Here is a 6,229-nt window from a genome sequence, read left to right on the forward strand (position 1 = left end):
CTCTGTTTTTGATGGGTATGACAAGAATAATTTGTATGCACAGTTTCCACACTGGTAACCACAGGGCTCTATGACCTTCTTTGTGGGAAGGGAAGGAAGCTGCCTCTCCCTCTTTGTCCTGAGAGCAGATTGGTTTAGTCCCCTAGCACTTTGCACTTTGGGAATCATGACCCTCTACCACACATCCTGTTATCCCAGCTTATAAACCCTTCCAGGACATGAACTGGTCCACTGGCTCCTTTATTGTTTAGTTTTCTGCCCAGGACTTCCTGGGTGAGTTTTCTAAGTAGATGATTAATACTCTTACCGAAGAGTTGATTCACAACTTTCCTGATACAGTTCAGTCTTCAACTGTACTATAATTGCTTCGTTTTTGTGTTTTATGTACTTTGTTTTATATATTATAAATTTTTATGTACTATAATTGCCTCAAACACAGAAAGAAAAATACCCTGGCCAATCATCATATTCAGAGATGTGACACTATATGGCCGGTCTTTCTTTTTTTCTTTCCCTTCCCTTCCCTTCCCTTCCCTTCCCTTCCCTTCCCTTCCCTTCCCTTCCCTTCCCTTCCCTTCCCTTCCCTTCCCTTCCCTTCCCTTCCCTTCCCTCCCCTTCCCTTCCCTTCCCTTCTGTTTCCTTTCCTTTCTCTCTCTCTCTTTCTCTCTTCCTTCCCTTCCTTTCTTTCTTCCTTTCTTTCTCCCTTCCTTTCTCTCTTTCCTTCCTTCTTTCTTTCTTTCTTTCTTTCTTTCTTTCTTTCTTTCTTTCTTTCTTCCTTCCTTCCTTCCTTCCTTCCTTCCTTCCTTCCTTCCTTCCTTTCTTTCAGATTTATTTTATTTTATGAGTATTCTACATTCATGTATGTATGTTCACCATCTCTCTAGCCTCATTCTTTGACTTTAAATATATGTATATATTTCAGTTATATAAATTGATATACATATGCATATGCATTTTTGCTGTGTGTGTGTGTGTGTGTGTGTGTGTGTGTGAGAGAGAGTAGGTCAGACAATAGCCTACAGGCATTGGTTTTTCTTCTTCCACTTTGTGGGTTCTGAGGATTTAACACAGGTCATGAGGCTTAGTGACAAGTGCCTTGAACCCCCATTCATTTTCATTGGCTGGTATTTTCTCTTCAGTTTCCATGGGCAAACCAAAGTTCTCTACATGGAAGTGCTATCTCATGCCAGTGTGCTCAAATGTTTCCAGGGATCCTGCTGGACAGTCACCTAAAAGTCTCCTTTTAGACATGTGAGTCAATGGGCCATTGCCAAGAGAGAGCCTCAATATCAGAGACTTCTCTGGTCCCACTCAATACCTAAATAAGGTGTGCTGGCTACTTTTGTGTCAACTTGACACAAGCTAGAGTCACTTGAAAGGAGAGAACTCCAATTAAGAAAATGCCTCCATAAGATCTGGCTGTAGGGCATTTTCTTAATTAGGGATTCACAGAGGAAGGCCCAGCCTGTTGTGAGTGGTGCCATCCCTGGGCTGTTGGTCCTGATATCTATGAGAAAGGAGATGGAACAAGCCATGGGGAGCAAGCTAGTAAGCAGCACCCCTCAATGGCCTCTACATCAGCTCCCACCTCCAGGTTCCTACCCTGCTTGTATTTCTGCCCGCACTGCTTTTGAAGATTCCCTGTTACTGGGAACTGTGAGTGAAATAAACCCTTTCCTTGCCAGGATGCTTTGGCTATGGTGTTCCATCACTGCAACAGTAAGCCTAACTAAGGTAGCAGGGAATGGACTTTTTGCTGTATCGTACTGTCCACAAGGTACCCTGTTTCTGGGACCCTTGAAGGATAGTCATCATTTGCTAAATAAACTCAAAGAAAAGTAAATATTAGAAGAGAACTAAAATTGAATCTGATGCTGACTGATCACATTACTGCTTGGGGAGCTGAGAATTCCCAGTTAATTAATTCTTTATTAAATCAAAGCACCTGATCTTTGTGCTACTCTGGATATTTTGTTCCATATAGGACAAATGAAAAAGCAGGGACTGAGATTCCTGCTGGAAAAATGACAAGTACCAGAAGCTGGGTGGTGCCAAACTGTAGGAATGGTGGCAAGGACTATGTATGGACTGTTTCTTAAGCTCAAAGAAGAGAGGTGAAAATAGATACTATTCTGGGTTTGATGGTACGTATTTATAATGCTGGATGCAGTTGTATATCAAGACCCTGTGTAAAAGGAAGAAAGAAAAAATGGAAAGAGCAAGAAGGAGGAGGAGAGAAAGTGGAGGAGAAAAGAAAGAAAATTGGAGGGATGGTGGTGGTGGTACATACCCTTGACCCAAACACTCAGGAGGCAGAGGTGGAGGCAAGCAAATCTCTGTGAGTCTGAACCTAACATGGTCTACATTACTGAGCCAGGGTTTCAAAGTGAGACCTGGTCTCAAAGAGAGAGACAGAGACAGAGAGACAGAGAACCAGAGAGAGACAGAGAAAGAGACAAAAAGAGACAAAGAGAGACAGAGACAGAGAGACATAGAAAAAGAGGCAGAGAGACAGAGAGAGAAGAGAGATATAGATAAAGATAAGAGAGACAGAGACAGAAACAGAGATTGAGACCGAAAGAGAGAAGAGGTATAGAGAGACAGAGACCAAACGACAGAGGTACAGACAGAGCACAACTTGCTTTCTGGTCCAGAGTCCTTTTATCTAATTGGATCTTTAATATTTGTTCAGTAAACGCCTGTTTCATAATTAACTAATCAGTCTGTTTATTATCTTGCTTAGGAAGCTTTCGGCGATACATATGATTTGCGCATCTCTCAGCGGAAGAGACTGAGACACACATGACCAAGGCCTCCTGTCAATTTTCCCGAGTGTGGGAAGGGAATCCATCATGGATAAAGTAGACTGAGAACACCTTAAAGGCAGGAAGGGACACCTTTCCAACATACTTAGCATGGCGGCTAGCACACTGTAGCAATCTAACAACTGTTTATTGAATAACTTGGCCATATGGCAATAAAGCATCGATCATCCTGTAGTATTAACTTATCAAATGCCTATAATGTAGTCAAAGATTTCAACAAGTACCAGATTGTGATTTGCATGGTAGGAATTTCAATAGGATTTTGCTAGCTTCTAAGCATTCCCTGATAACCTATAGAATAGACACTCTTTAACGTCAGAACTACAACTGATCTACAGCACAGCTGAGTTCCAACGCTGCCCTAAATGGCTCATCCTACCTTACAGTCCCAAAATAACATGTTCTTCCTTAATGCTCTTGAATATTTCATCCAACCACAGCTCAACCTCCATGAAGTAGCTGGCATCAAGAGGACGCCATTTGTTCTGGTTACTTCTGTGTAAGGAGGTAGCATGGACCAGGATGACAATTGTCTCGAGGACAGTTATAATAGCGGGTGTGTTTATATTCTTATTGATTTCTCATTGCACTTTAAAAATAGCAGCCATAAATTATGCATGGCCGAGGCCACTCAGGAATTGTAAGGGAACGATACTTAAAAGAAATGGCCCAAGAACTGAAGCGTCAGCTGGCTCAGAGGGAGAATTTCTAACAATAATTCTTTGGAATGCTACCAGCTGTGCTCTTGGCCTTGGGGGGGGGGGACAGACGGACGGACGGACCATGAAGGGCCATCTCTGGTGTGACCACAGCCAGGAATTAGAAGTTGGCTGTAGGGAGAGAACACGCGACTCAGGGGCCACCTAGAGGTAAGCTTACTAAAGTGACATCCAAGACTACAAGTGAGACTATCTTAGTGGTGAATTGTCTCACAGCTGCAAAAGGAAAAAGGCCGTGAAGCAAAGGCTACCCTGACCCAGAGTGGTGATGGGCATGAGTGGTGATAGCTCCCTCACAAGTAGGATTGGTATAGACTGGAACATATGTGGTATGGTCTCTGCAGATTCCAGACTTAAGTAATGTGGATTTGAGGCAGTGTGGAAGGAAGCGCTCTTCAACCTCACCTGACAACACTTGCAGACAGACAGTTAGCTGGGATCCTTTAAGGTCCTCTAGGTACTAGAATGGAGGGTGACAGTAGGGTGTTTAATCTGTATGGAAGACAGGGAGACACACACGTAGCCTGGAATCACCCCACTCCTAGCCCTCTCTGGTTAGGTGAAGAATGTGCCTTTCTGTTTGCTGAAGCCTGAGCACCTTGCCACTGTCTTATACATAAATATATCCCATCCTAGAAACAAAGCAAAAAAAGAACAGAAACTGACTTTGCTGTCGGACAGAGACCAAGAACTGTTGGAAAAATCTTTGACCACCCTTCTAAGGCTTTCTCCTGCCAGGTAGCGTGTCAGTGAAAGCCATTCTTAGCCATTCTTTTTAAGCAGGGTTTCCCTATGTAGTCCTGGCTGTCCTGCAGCTTCCTGGGGAGGACAGGGTATTCTCAAACTCAGAGATTCTCCTGCCTCTGCCCCTGAAGGCCGTGGGAATTTTGAAGCTTGGGGCTGACGTGGTAGTGACCCACCAGTGGGAACTTAGTGACCTGGGTGGAGAGATTTTGGAACTCTTGAGTCAGAGAGTCTCCACAAGATAAGAGCAGGCTGCCGATAGCCTGCCAGTGCATGGCTGGCCAGCCCACAGGGGCAGAGAGCAGCAGGGTATAGCACAGGAACCTGTCATTCTTTTTAATATTTTTTTCTGCAACAAAATGCATATGTTACAAAAGTTCTTGGAAGCCTTGTTACAAGAGAGTCTAATTTAGATTTGGAAATTGGAGAATGACATTTGTCTAGGGATGAAATCTGAGTTGAAGTTGGTAAAGGCTATGTGTGACAGGTGGCTTCTGAGAAGGTAAGGGGCATCTTGTGCTGAGGGAACATCCAAGAGCATAAAGAAGCAGCTTGGAGCTGAGGAAGACTACAAGAAAGCCAAGGTGGTTGTTATGTTGCGGATGGGTAGTTCTGAAAAGGCAGGCAGTGGCTGTGCATTCAAAACACTGTAGCTCCTTTAGGTTTGCTGGTGATGGGGTGTGCCAAGTTGTCTTATGTAGAGAGAAAACGTTGTGGATTGCATGGATGTATTACCTGTCAATTAAAAAGTCTATGGCTTAGTCAGGAAAGAGAGGTGGGACATCCGGGAGGCAGAAAGAATTCTGGGATAGAGGCAGGAAGATGTATCCAGTCAGACACACAGTACTTGAGCTACAGGTAACCAGCTACATGGCAGAACACAGCCTAGACTAAATGGGATATTTTAAGTTACATCGAATCAGAGAAGAGCCCAGATGTATGGCCAAGGTATTGGTAAATATATTTTGAGTCTGAGTCTTGCTTCTGGGAGCATGGGCCTGGGAGGAAGAACAAGGAGTAATTACAACAGTCTTACCAGCAATGATTCTTCAAAGTGGGCAGGGACCACTCATGGTACCAGTGTTCACATTTTCTAGAACATCTTGCAGGTTATAAATGAAACAGTCATTTGCCTTTGAAAAGGGCACTGAGTCATGCTGGGAAAGATACTTGCATTTACTGGACCTCCTCCACGTGAGCATCTGTGTGTACATGGCTAAGGTGGAGCCAGTGGACAGAGAGAGTTGCAAGTAGAAGGGGGGCCAAAAGACAACAGTCCACCCAACACCCTCCGCTATCAATCTCTCCTCACAACCCACGTTCATCTCTCAACTCAAAAAGGACGAGGGGCTTAGATGACTTATTCAATGAGCCCTTCTCTTAAGAGGAAGAAAACTTCATGTATATTTCACAAGAAAAAGTATCCCCCAAAATACTATGCAGAGAGATTATTGGCATTCTAAACAATGCACGCATGTAAAGCCAGAACTGCAATTTCGTTCTTGACATCCCTGGGAGCACATACTTTTATTATTATTATTATTATTAGGTATTTTCCTCGTTTACATTTTCAATGCTATTCCAAAGGTCCCCCATACCCACCCCCCCAATCCCCTACCCACCCACTCCCCCTTTTTGGCCCTGGCGTTCCCCTGTACTGGGGCATATAAAGTTTGCAAGTCCAATGGGCCTCTCTTTGCAGTGATGGCCGACTAGGCCATCTTTTGATACATATGCAGCTAGAGTTAAGAGCTCCGGGGTACTGGTTAGTACCAACCGGTAAGAAGAACACATGCTCCACTATGTTCATAGCAGCCTTGTTTATAATAGCCAGAAGCTGGGAAGAACCCAGATGCCCCTCAACAGAGGAATGGATACAGAAAATGTGGTACATTTACACAATGGAATACTACTCAGCTATTAAAAATGAAATTCCTAGGC

The 6,229-nt window shown here is 43.9% G+C and overlaps 1 long non-coding RNA gene across 1 annotated transcript; it reads left to right on the forward strand.

The window, feature by feature from the left end:
* Positions 1-976: 976 nt before the first annotated feature.
* On the forward strand, positions 977-2,993 carry Gm36863. Its single transcript, XR_376083.3, has 3 exons — positions 977-1,251; positions 1,985-2,144; positions 2,744-2,993. It is a non-coding gene; the product is annotated as a predicted gene, 36863 (long non-coding RNA).
* Positions 2,994-6,229: the final 3,236 nt, after the last annotated feature.

Source organism: Mus musculus, chromosome 3, assembly GCF_000001635.26.
Source record: "Mus musculus strain C57BL/6J chromosome 3, GRCm38.p6 C57BL/6J".
Lineage (NCBI taxonomy): Eukaryota > Metazoa > Chordata > Mammalia > Rodentia > Muridae > Mus > Mus musculus.